This window comes from Lycium ferocissimum, unplaced genomic scaffold (assembly GCF_029784015.1).
Source record: "Lycium ferocissimum isolate CSIRO_LF1 unplaced genomic scaffold, AGI_CSIRO_Lferr_CH_V1 ctg12004, whole genome shotgun sequence".
NCBI lineage: Eukaryota > Viridiplantae > Streptophyta > Magnoliopsida > Solanales > Solanaceae > Lycium > Lycium ferocissimum.
In genome coordinates, this window is record NW_026714137.1 from 1 (window position 1) to 13,140 (window position 13,140).

Sequence of the window (13,140 nt, forward strand, 5' to 3'; positions counted from 1 at the left end):
TGGCATTCGTATACATTTTCATTGCATCATTTCACCGAATCCCTTACTAAAGGGCCGGGTACGGTATTTATATATATAGATTTCACCGAGTCCCTTACTAAAGGGCCGAGTACGGTATATATGTATGTATATGACTCCACTCACCGAGTCCCATAATGGGCCGGGTACGGTATACAGAGTATATATATGCATGACTCACGGCATAAGGTACAAATGCATTGGTATCCCTTGATTATCATACTTATATCCTGTCATCTGTTCACTCACTCATGATCTTCATTACTGTACTTCATGCTTTACATATTCAGTACATTTTCCATACTGACCCCCTTTCTTCGGGGTCGCGTTTAAATGCCCGCAGTACGTACACTCAGTTTGGTGATCCTCGACCTAGATCTGCTCGCTCACTGGAGAGCTCCATTGTTCCGGAGCTTGAGTCATTTTGGTACAGATCCTTTGATATAGACTTATGCATATCCAGGGGTATGGCGGGGCCCTATCCCATCATATTTCACTATTATACTCTTAGAGGTCTGTAGACATGTGTGGGTTGTATATAGGTTTTGGTCAGCTATATCGACATGGTTCATTTTGGATATTCACGTATATAGTGGCAGCCTTGTCAGCTTGCATATTTTGTTATGTTTTGGTTAGCTGTGACTCCTCAGGAGACAGGTTCATATGATATATGATGTTATGAGTCTATAGCTTGCTTTTACAAATTTCCATAGGCAAAATACATCAAAACACCCCTAAACTATACCCAAAATGTTGATATCACACCTAAACTATACGAGCGTCCTATTACACACCTTAACATCTTAAAAGTGAATTAAATTACCCCTCCACAGACCAAAACCCCCAATTAGTGAATGGCATGGGCGACAATCGCCCTTGGGTGAAGCCACGTATTAAATGAACCGATTTATTTTATAATCACGTCATTATAATATATTTAACATAATAAACCCATTTTAATACCCAAACCCATTTTTAACACCCCATGCCCATTTTAACACCCCCAAACCCGTTTCAAATCACCCAAACCCACATCAGACGCCCAAATCCTAATTCAAGAATTTTGACGGGCCAAGTATTAAAGACCAGCATAATAAATAGGCTTAAAGTGCAAACGACACCCTTGTAAATGCCACCACTCCACCGCGAACCACCATTACTGCTTTCACCAACCACCTTTTATAGCCACGGCGAAAAACAATGCTAACTCATCTCCTCCAAAAACTATACCACAAACCAGCCACCATCACCACCATCCTCCTCCGCCATAAAACCACTTCATCCGAATACTTATCTTCAAGAAACCGTGACCCCACTTTCGAAAAACTAATGGACAAATACAAAAACCTCTTTAAAGTCATCTCAATTCAAGACCTCATTCTTGGCACCACAACCACAACCAACACCGCCATCTCCATCGACTTCCTCAACCGTTTATCCCAACGCCTCCATCTCAACCGTGGTGCCACTCATTTCCTCTGTAAATACCCTCACATTTACCACATTTCCATCACCCGACTAAACTACAACCTTATTGTACACTCACACAAACTGCACTTAATATCACTCATCAAGAAAGTGCATGTCACGACCCAACCCCATAGGCCGCGACTAGTGCCCGATCTGGGCACCCGTACACACCCATTAACCCGAAATAGCGTACGAATAGCTTATACCGTGTACAAATTACAAATATTTACAGAAAAGTGGAACGTCGCCCCAAAGCTGTCACGGTATGTACGTATATACATATCGTTATCGTAATCCAACAGATAATATCACAAATAAGCCGATAAGGCTATCATAGTATAGGGGGACGTCCAAATCACAAATCACACGTACACGACCGAAAGTGAATACCCATAACCCACACATGTATGTCTACGTGACCTCTAAGAGTCATAACGGAATCATATGACGGGACGGGGCCCCGCCGCACCCGTAAATAAACATATGCATATATATACACATAATAACAAAAATTCGGATCAAAGTATAGGCTCCAGAACAAGGGAGCGCTCCAAGTCAGCTGAACAGGAATCCTAAGTTGGAGGATCACCCAAATAAGTATATGTACCTGCGCGGCATGAAACGCATCCCCCGAAGAAAGGGGGTCAGTACGGAATATGTACTGAGTATGCAAAGCATGAAATATAGTAAACAAGATCATAGTCAAAACCAGAAGTACGGAAAGCAAATGCAATATTCAAAATATCAAAATGCTTACTCATAAAAAATACAAATCATGCACAAGGCTTTTAGAACGGTGGTCGCCCGCCTGTCGTTGGCGCCACGCCACAACATCACACCGGAAGGTTTCATATCTCCGTAACCCGACATATCCCCATAACACATCATATCCTACCATAACGCCATAACACAGCATAACGCCAATATAAACGGAACCCGGCCCTCTAGCGAGGAGCTCGGTGAACCGTAACACAGCATCACACCGGAATATATCATAATGCGCACGAAACATAACCGGCCCGGGATCCGGTGAAAGAAGTACTAACCGTATGCACGAGCGGAGTCGTGAGTGACAATAATATGCATAAAATCATAATCACAAACTCATTAAATAAGTAGAAATCCATATGCGGAAGTTAAGATGAAAATAGTATCAAATTTTTCTCGAAGGTCATTAAGGATAAACGTAGAAAAGCCGCGGGCCCCACGGACGGGTGCCGATCCCATCCGAGCCCGACTACGAGAGTTGGGGGAAAGTTATGTCTTATGAAGTTACCTATTTTGTTTCGGGGCGATCCGAGCTCGTATGCAAAAGTTACGAGCGTTTGAAGTCCGGTTTAGTAGCAAAATTCTTTATAAAACTTTTAAAATTTAATCAAATGAAAAACATAAAAACCCAAGTTAGGTTTCATTAAAAGAGTGAACTTTGAGAAGCAAATAAGATACATATATAAGCTCGGATCTCGAGAGTGGGGTTACCCCGAGGCTCGTGTCATAGCCTAATTAACACTAGGACATGCCAAAAGAAAGAAGTGTTAAGCTTCACATACATCGTTCGCTTTCTAAATCAATCCAAAATTACGTCACGACTTCTCCAAAATCTACAATAACATCATTTAGTATCAAACGTTAGCCATAGATTCTTAAAACTTCAATTTCGACTAGCACTTAATTTTGCAGAAATTTGGGCAGCATTTCCCCTGTGAATACAACACCCCGAGAATTCAACTCGGCCAAATTCAACAACAACCAAACCAACAACCAAGCTACGACATCAATAATCAATTCCAAATACATTCTAACATTAATAACTCTTTTCTACATGTTCGACGACATTCCATTTATTCAACTTAATCACTTACATTCAAACCAATATCAACGCTTATACATTCAAATACTAATCCGAATCCATACAAACAATATTCAAGAACATTTTAAACCATTCACACAATATTTCAAACAACCCAAATATCATTCCAACTCACCCGAATTCCCTCTCCAAACCCGAGAACAATCCAACATACATTCTTCTCCTCCAAATTCATAATTACACCACTAATCCACACATTAATAATGCCATTCTCATACAAACAAAATTTGCATTAAGGACACACTAACTTCCAAATCAGTCCACAACCATACAACATCCATTTTAATCATTAAACTTGCATTTTTCGACATAGAATTCACAACGACAACAACCAAAATGCTAAAGAAAATTAATTCATTCTTTGTTAAGAAACTTTGGCCTACATTCGGCCAACTCCATACACACACACATTAATTATTCTCTTCCATTCCAACACACTACAACAACACTAGGCATGTTACATAGAGCTTAGTCCATCACCACAACACAACAACACACCCACGGCCAAACACCACATTTTCGGCCTCAACTTCACATGCAACTTTTTCATGAACTTCATCCATTTTAGCATACTACAACACACATAAACCATTTATAACACCTAAAAACAAGATAAAACTCACCTTTCTTCACTTAGTTCTTCACTTGGCCAAGGTTGAGAACTTGCATAAACCAAGGATTGGCTTGCCCTAACAATTGCTCCATGTTGTTTAGCACCTTCCAATTAGTAGAAAACAATGAATAAAATAATTTTCCTTCACCAAAATCCCATGGCCATATTCGGCCATGGCTGGCCGTTTCTCTCCTCCTCTTTTGTTCTTCATATTTCTTGAAGTTTCTTGGTGGAACATAATAAAGATGACTAATAATTCATCTTTATAACCCAAGTCATGCTTCCATGTGGCCCATGGCCCACAAGTCATGTGCATGGCTCATGGCTTTTTAATTTCATGAACACTAAATTTCCATATTTTCATGAAATTTTTTTATAACTTCCACTAATTCACTTTTGTCCCCAAGTCTTCCATAATATTCCAAGTCAATGAAATTGCAAGCAACTTATGTCTTAAAAATAAAATCGAAGGTCAAAAATCTCAACCTCGCATCCGGGACTAGTCTTGTCCTTAACTTTTCACAGTTAGCTCGGAATATACTAATGTACAAAAATACGGGATATAACATCCTCCCCCCCTTTAAAACATTCGTCCTCGAATGTTGAATTAGTCGTATAGGGTCTTATAAGTGCTTCGGGGGAGGGTCCCCTTTTTATAGCTATCACGTATAGTTCATTCATCAATCAGCATGGCCTGTCAGGGATTTGAATTATTTGAAGACATAGGAAACAAGCAGGAATCCGTATTCTTCAGTTTTTTTCCGGATATTGTTCTGCCACCATATCTTAACGGAAACCACATCCTTAATACATAACATCCTCGCTTGCTGATCCAGTATAATCATGGGTTGTTTCTCGTAAAACGATCTTTCTATCGCTTGGATATCATCTATAGGAGATATTCTGGAGGGGTCGCCTATACTCTTACGAAACCTTGGTATGTGGGGGACTGGACACGCGTCTCTAATTCGGGTGGTAGGTCTGACTCATAGGCAATCTTGCCCACTTCACAAACGATCTGATAAGATCCAACATACCTCGGACTGAGCTCTTTCTTTTTGCTAAATCTCACAACACTCTTCAAGGGTGACACTTCCAAAGATACCCAATCGTCGACCTGGAACTCTAGGTGTCGACGTCGAGTATCGCGCATGACTTCTACTACCTCCGAGCCGACGACCGCCGTCGAATGGGTTCCACTTGTCGACTACTTACCGAGCTATCTCTATGTTTTGCCCACATCGAATCACCCCATTTGTGACCTCGCTCCTTCGCCGTACAAACCCTCACGTGGTTACTCGGACGCTCGAATGGTAGCTATTTTTACAAGCGAACTCAACACGTGGCATACGATCGCCTTAGCTATACCTGAAATCAATCACGCAGACTAGTGACATATTCCTTCGCGTTTAAATAGTGCGCTCGATCTGTCCATTAATCTGAGGGTGACATATGGCACCGAGACTCGTTCATGATTTCCCTTCCTCTGAAGTGAGCTTCAGGAGCTAACTGTAAACTGAGATTTTATGTCTGAAATCATAGATGTGAGAGCGTTACGAAGTCTCCCCGTATAATTGCGCATAGTCTTTAACTGAATAAATGGTCTCTGATATGCTATCGTACTGGCTCGTGGCGGTTCAGTGGTCGGCGTCGTTAGTCCTTATGTCCTTGTCACCATTTATTCCGAGTACTCACCTAACATGACTTTGTTGTTAAGGAATGTAGTGGTTATGTATAGGCGAACCCTTCGCCATCTCTCGCAGTACTGCTATACTTATGGCAACTCGAAACTCGAGTTTAAACTGAATCCTTGAACTCTTGCCACAACTTTTCCCTTAGCGTCTTGCCCTTAAATCTCACCGTATAACTCACAAGCTTAGGGCCCCGAAAATTCTGACTCCTTTACGATTCTCTCATAATACCGGTATATGTGTTTCCAATTTCCTTGTATTGGCGATCATTTCAAACTCTAGCTCCAGGCTAATAAACTTGCCCTTTTGAGGACGCCATAATCTCTTTTTCAATATGTTCTCCCCCCCCCTTTATTAAGGGGTCCTAATACACCAATAGTTTTTTTTTTTTTCCCTTATCCTTCGAGTTAGAAATCTCTTAGCACCGTTGCACGGCCTAGAAAATTTTTTTTTTTTCGATTTCCTCCTTAGCACATTCATTTTTCGTTGTAGTCGTTTTTCTTTCGTTCCACTTATCTAGTCTATATGCCGATTCTACACACTCCTTTTTGGTTCCATACCACCACACCCTATCCTTCTCACACGCCTACCCTCACATTTTTTCCTTTATCCAAATCGCGCCGTGCTTTACTCTTTTGCTTTTTTCGACATTTTGGTTACCTTACCTACCGTCTACTTCTTTTCTTTCTTTCCCAAATATCATTATCTTGGAACTTCCCAAGCTCGATCCATAGCGAAAACAACATCGGCTTGCCTTATAACATTCGTACCATTTTTCGTTTTCTTTCACTTGCACTTCCTTACTCGTTGTGATTAATGTTCTTTCATTCCATTCGAAATTCAACATAGCCATATAAGGGATATCATATACATACGTATACATAATCACTACCATCCATTCACAAAATATTTCCAACATTCCTACCCGTTTCTAAAGCTATAATGCACCTTCCTCCGTTTTCACTGATTCATTCCGTCTCGTTCTACACGACCTCTTAAGGTTTATACCCGCTCTGCAGACTCTAATAGTTCCTTAGGTTAACCTAGCTTCTCATTTGCTTCTTACGACTGAGTTTGTAAGACTTTAAGGAAACTTCCCAGGAGGGTCACCCATCCTAAAATTGCTCCCACTCCAGCACGCTTAACTTTGGAACTCTGATGAAATTCGATGCTCTAACGTTAGTATGATCGCGTCAACCGCGCCACATAACCTTCAGCACATAATTTGGAGTAAGTCAAAATTGGAAGTCTTGACAGATTCCGAAACGCCCTCACGACACATCCCCGGCCGAATTAAAAAGGGTCTCTCACTTCGACCCAATAATAGTTTAATACGCGCAAATCTTGATCCCAAAAAGCTTGTTGCAAATTCTCCGTTAGGTGGCATTTATATTCCACGGTAAGTGTCCAAATGAATATGAATGTATGCATGTGGATTCTCTTGGAATAATATTTTTATCTCAACCTGCACGATCCGCTTCTTTTGGTGAAATTATATAGTGCCACCGGTTCCTTAAACCTACCGTCTTTGTCGCCTAAGGGTTCCATTATTATTATTTTTTGAAGTGAAGTCTTGTGCACGTAATACCCCTTTATTCTCTACGCCTTTTACGCTTACTGCATGCCCAACATAGACTTCTAACCCACTCACAAACATTCCAAATTCATCTCACTACTAGCCTTACCTTTTTACCGTGTCGTCGCACTACATCTTTATGCTCATAACTATGTATTCCCTTTTTGTTCCATATTCACACTTATTTAATTGTGCCTATCCTGGATGCTTCCTTTAGCATCCCCCTTACCATATTTCTCCAATTTATATTCATCCCTCTTTCCTGCACACGAGGAATTTTATACTACCTTTATATCTATTCGGGAAAATATTGCTCTTACATAATCCCTTTCTTACTTTCAAGTCATATTCCGTTCACCCCTACTTTCCTTTACGTTCTTATTATGCCAGTCATTTCCTATCACTTCCTCTACTTCGTTGTTCGTCTCTCTATAATCTGGTCTTTCACAGTTCCGTCGCTGATAACCCTCCTACTCACGGCTACACATGTCATCACCTATTACTGCGCTGTTATCTTACCCGCGTTTCATCTTTTTGTCTCTTTCCTTACAATTAATCCCTTCTCTCTTTGTGCTTACTATTGTTTCCGTTATCTCGTAGTCCCTATTCTGTATTTTCCCCCTTTTCTCTTTTTTTTTTTTTTGATCATTAGCTCACTTTCATACTCTGGTTACACAAATCACGTCGTATTCTTAGTCGCTTCCTCGCCAAACTGTACGCATTTTCATAATGATCCCTATTATGTTCACGCAATATCTTGTTCGTAATCAATCTTATAGTGTCACACTTTTTAACTTTTGCCCTTTCTAGTCAATCTTACTTCTGATATCTCACAAACGTCTTGTTAGTACATTCATATCCGTCACATTTTTTTTGTACTCTGGTCTCAGTCGTATCACCATTCTTTTAACTATAAACTCGTCGTAATTAATCCCCGCTTATCAATTCAGTTGGTACCTTAATATAATACTCTATCGAGATTTGCCAACCTCTTTTAACTCACCTCCTAATGTCACAAACCCTTTTCCCAAATTCTTCATCGAGATTTGCCGACCTCCTAATTATCATTACCGCCAATTCCGTAGTTAACTTATTTTTCGAGGTCCACCGTACTTGCAACTTAGTCAAATTCTGTCTTTACTATTAACACGACCTTGCATGGCATATTACAAATCCCTACCTCATTCTCGTGTTGTTCCTGGAAAAATTTCGGCAGAGTTTCCTCTATATTTCTTACTATCGCAAAACCTGTACGCAGGAAATACCAACAATGCCTCACAGGGCCAACATATTTATATATATATACACATCATATCACAGCCACACAGGGCTTCCAGCATCGACAATAGCATGAAAATGGGGAATTTTACCTCGTATGTCCATCTTGAACTGCACCTGTTACGCTTTTCTGCTTACTTTTCCTTTCTAAAATTTTTGACTTTACATTTCGATACCTTATTCGACATATACCTCCCGTGCCGTTACTTACCTGCGCACTTTGTAACCTTCAGTATCGTCGTTCGCTTCCTTCTGTCGACGTCACTCTTCTGCAAAAATCAAGGGTTAGTGCGAGGAATCTCATTTCCTATGACTTGGCTCTATCGCACGATCTAAGACAGAAAAAAAAGGTCACTAATTCCTAAATGTCCCGCAGCTTCCTGTTTATAAGTGTGGCCGGCTTCACACCATAAACAAGACTCTGCCGGACACGGTCTGTAGACAATCCGAGGACTAACCACTCTGATACCACTTTTGTCACGACCCAACCCCGTAGGCCGCGACTAGTGCCCGATCTGGGCACCCGTACACACCCATTAACCCGAAATAGCGTACGAATAGCTTATACCGTGTACAAATTACAAATATTTACAGAAAGGTGGAACGTCGCCCCAAAGCTGTCACAGATGTACAGATATACATATCGTTATCAGAATCCAACAGATAATATCACAAATAAGCCGATAAGGCTATCATAGTATAGGGGGACGTCCAAATCACAAATTACACAGACACGACTGAACAGTGAATACCCATAACCCACACATGTATGTCTACAGACCTCTAAGAGTCATAACAGAATCATATGACGGGACAGGGCCCCGCCGTACCCGTAAATAAACATATGTATATATATACACATAATAACAAAAGCTGGATCAAAGTATAGGCTCCAGAACAAGGGAGCGCTCCAAGTCAGCTGAACAGGAATCCTAAGCTGGAGGATCACCCAAATAAGTATCTGTACCTGCGCGGCATGAAACGCAGCCCCCGAAGAAAGGGGTCGCACGGAATATGTCGAGTATGCAAAGCATGAAATATAGTAAACAAGATCATAGTCAAAACCAGAAGTACGGAAAGTAAATGCAATATTCAAAATATCAAAATGCTTACTCATAAAAAATACAAATCATGCACAAGGCTCTTAGAACGGTGGTCGCCCGCCTGTCGTTGGCGCCACGCCACAACATCACACCGGAAGGTTTCATATCTCCGTAACCCGACATATCCCCATAACACATCATATCCTACCATAACGCCATAACACAGCATAACGCCAATATAAACGGAACCCGGCCCTCTAGCGAGGAGCTCGGTGAACCGTAACACAAAGATCACACGGAATATATCATAATGCGCACGAAACATAACCGGCCCGGATCCGGTGAAAGAAGTACTAACCGTATGCACGAGCGGAGTCGTGAGTGACAATAATATGCATAAAATCATAATCACAAACTCATTAAATAAGTAGAAATCCATATGCGGAAGTTAAGATGAAAATAGTATCAATTTTTTTCTCGAAGGTCATTAAGGATAAACGTAGAAAAGCCGCGGGCCCCACGGACGGGTGCCGATCCCATCCTAGCCCGACTACGAGAGTTGGGGGAAAGTTATGTCTTATGAAGTTACCTATTTTGTTTCGGGGCGATCCGAGCTCGTATGCAAAAGTTACGAGCGTTTGAAGTCCGGGACCTTTTAGTAGCAAAATTCTTTATAAAACTTTTAAAATTCAATCAAATGAAAAACATAAAAACCCAAGTTAGGTTTCATTAAAAGAGTGAACTTTGAGAAGCAAATAAGATACATATATAAGCTCGGATCTCGAGAGTGGGGTTACCCCGAGGTTCGTGTCATAGCCTAATTAACACTAGGACATGCCAAAAGAAAGAAGTGTTAAGCTTCACATACCTCGTTCGCTTTCTAAATCAATCCAAAATTACGTCACGACTTCTCCAAAATCTACAATAACATCATTTAGTATCAAACGTTAGCCATAGATTCTTAAAACTTCAATTTCGACTAGCACTTAATTTTGCAGAAATTTGGGCAGCATTTCCCCTGTGAATACAACACCCGAGAATTCAACTCGGCCAAATTCAACAACAACCAAACCAACAACCAAGCTACGACATCAATAATCAATTCCAAATACATTCTAACATTAATAACTCTTTTCTACATGTTCGACGACATTCCATTTATTCAACTTAATCACTTACATTCAAACCAATATCAACGCTTATACATTCAAATACTAATCCGAATCCATACAAACAATATTCAAGAACATTTTAAACCATTCACACAATATTTCAAACAACCCAAATATCATTCCAACTCACCCGAATTCCTCTCCAAACCCGAGAACAATCCAACATACATTCTTCTCCTCCAAATTCATAATTACGCCACTAATCCACACATTAATAATGCCATTCTCATACAAACAAAATTTGCATTAAGGACACACTAACTTCCAAATCAGTCCACAACCATACAACATCCATTTTAATCATTAAACTTGCATTTTTCGACATAGAATTCACAACGACAACAACCAAAATGCTAAAGAAAATTAATTCATTCTTTGTTATGAAACTTGGCCTACATTCGGCCAACTCCACACACACACACATTAATTATTCTCTTCCATTCCAACACACTACAACAACACTAGGCATGTTACATAGAGCTTAGTCCATCACCACAACACAACAACACACCCACGGCCAAACACCACATTTTCGGCCTCAACTTCACATGCAACTTTTTCATGAACTTCATCCATTTTAGCATACTACAACACACATAAACCATTTATAACACCTAAAAACAAGATAAAACTCACCTTTCTTCACTTAGTTCTTCACTTGGCCAAGGTTGAGAACTTGCATAAACCAAGGATTGGCTTGCCCTAACAATTTCTCCATGTTGTTTAGCACCTTCCAAAGAGTAGAAAACATAGAAGAAAATAATTTTCCTTCACCAAAATCCCATGGCCAAATTCGGCCATGGCTGGCCGTTCTCTCCTCCTCTTTTGTTCTTCATATTTCTTGAAGTTTCTTGGTGGAACATAATAAAGATGACTAATAATTCATCTTTATAACCCAAGTCATGCTTCCATGTGGCCCATGGCCCACAAGTCATGTGCATGGCTCATGGCTTTTTAATTTCATGAACACTAAATTTCCATATTTTCATGAAATTTTTTTATAACTTCCACTAATTCACTTTTGTCCCCAAGTCTTCCATAATATTCCAAGTCAAAGAAATTGCAAGCAACTTATGTCTTAATAATAAAATCGAAGGTCAAAAATCTCAACCTCGCATCCGAGACTAGTCGTGTCCTTAACTTTTCACAGTTAGCTCGGAATATACTAATGTACAAAAATCCGAGATATAATAGTGCAGCTATTAATGCTGATTTGCAACTGGTGGTTGACCGTTTAGTGCATTTGTTGTCGATGTCGTTGACTAAAGAATTGCCCCTTAGGGCTATATTTAAGGTTTTTACGGAACTTGGGTTGCCTGATGATTTTGATGATAGTGTAATCTTGAAAAGATCTGATCTTTTTGCGGTTTTTGATAGTGGGAATGAACCGAACACTCATGTGTTGAAACATGTTGGGGATGTAGAGAAGGGGGAGTTAATTGCAGCTTTTGATGAGTGGAAAGTAATGGAATGTTGTAAAGAGTATTGTGGGGTGGATAGGAATGAGATTTTGTACAGTTTTAAGCATAGTTACCCTCAAAATAGGTCTTTAATACAAGCCGTTGGGATTATTAATTAGGATTATTTAATTGATTTTCCATTTTTTTAAAATTATAATGGCCTTTTTTACAGCTCCAACGCGCTAAAAGATGTGGACAAATACACACCTGAGTTTGGGTCTGTGGAAGGGTAATTTAATTCACTTTTAAGATGTTAAGGTGTGTAATAGGTCGCTCATATAGTTTAGGTGTGATATCGACATTTTCGGTATAGTTTAGGGGTGTTTTGATGTATTTTGCCAATTTCCATATTGTCCTTAGTTTCAGCCTAATTATATCTAGCAGGTTCGTCTATGAGTGTCCAGCTCGGGCACTAGTCATGACCCATCGGGTTGAGTCGTGACACTTCTAGAATTGGTTTGGGTTGTGTATTGATGCAGAACGGTAAGGTGATTGCTTATGCTTTGCGTCAGTTGAAGAAGCCTGAGAAGAATTATCCGACTCATGACTTGGAGTTGGCTGCTGTGGTATTTTCTTTGAAAATTTGGCGTCATTATCAGTATGGTGAGCATTGTGATGTTTTTACTGATCACAAGAGTATGCAATATATCTTCAAGCAGTGAGAGTTGAACCTCAGGCAGAGGAGGTGGTTGGAATTGTTAAAAGACTACGACTTGAATATTCTGTATCATCCTGGTGTTATATCCCGCCTTTTTGTATAATCGGAAAATTCGAAATAATTGTGAATTATGAGAAAGAAGGCCATGTTTGAATTTTTCTTAGTATGTGTGTGCCGGTTATGGAAGCTTGAATGTGAAAATACCGAAAAGGCCTAAGGGCAAAATTGGAATCTTGGAAATTTGTTTCGGGAATTTTGAAATGAGAATTTTAGTTTATTGGGCCAAGTAAA

The 13,140-nt window shown here is 40.0% G+C and overlaps 1 pseudogene; it reads left to right on the forward strand.

Moving 5' to 3' along the window:
* The first annotated feature begins 1,070 nt into the window (after positions 1-1,070).
* Positions 1,071-12,424, forward strand: LOC132041856 (protein ROOT PRIMORDIUM DEFECTIVE 1-like; annotated as a pseudogene).
* Positions 12,425-13,140: the final 716 nt, after the last annotated feature.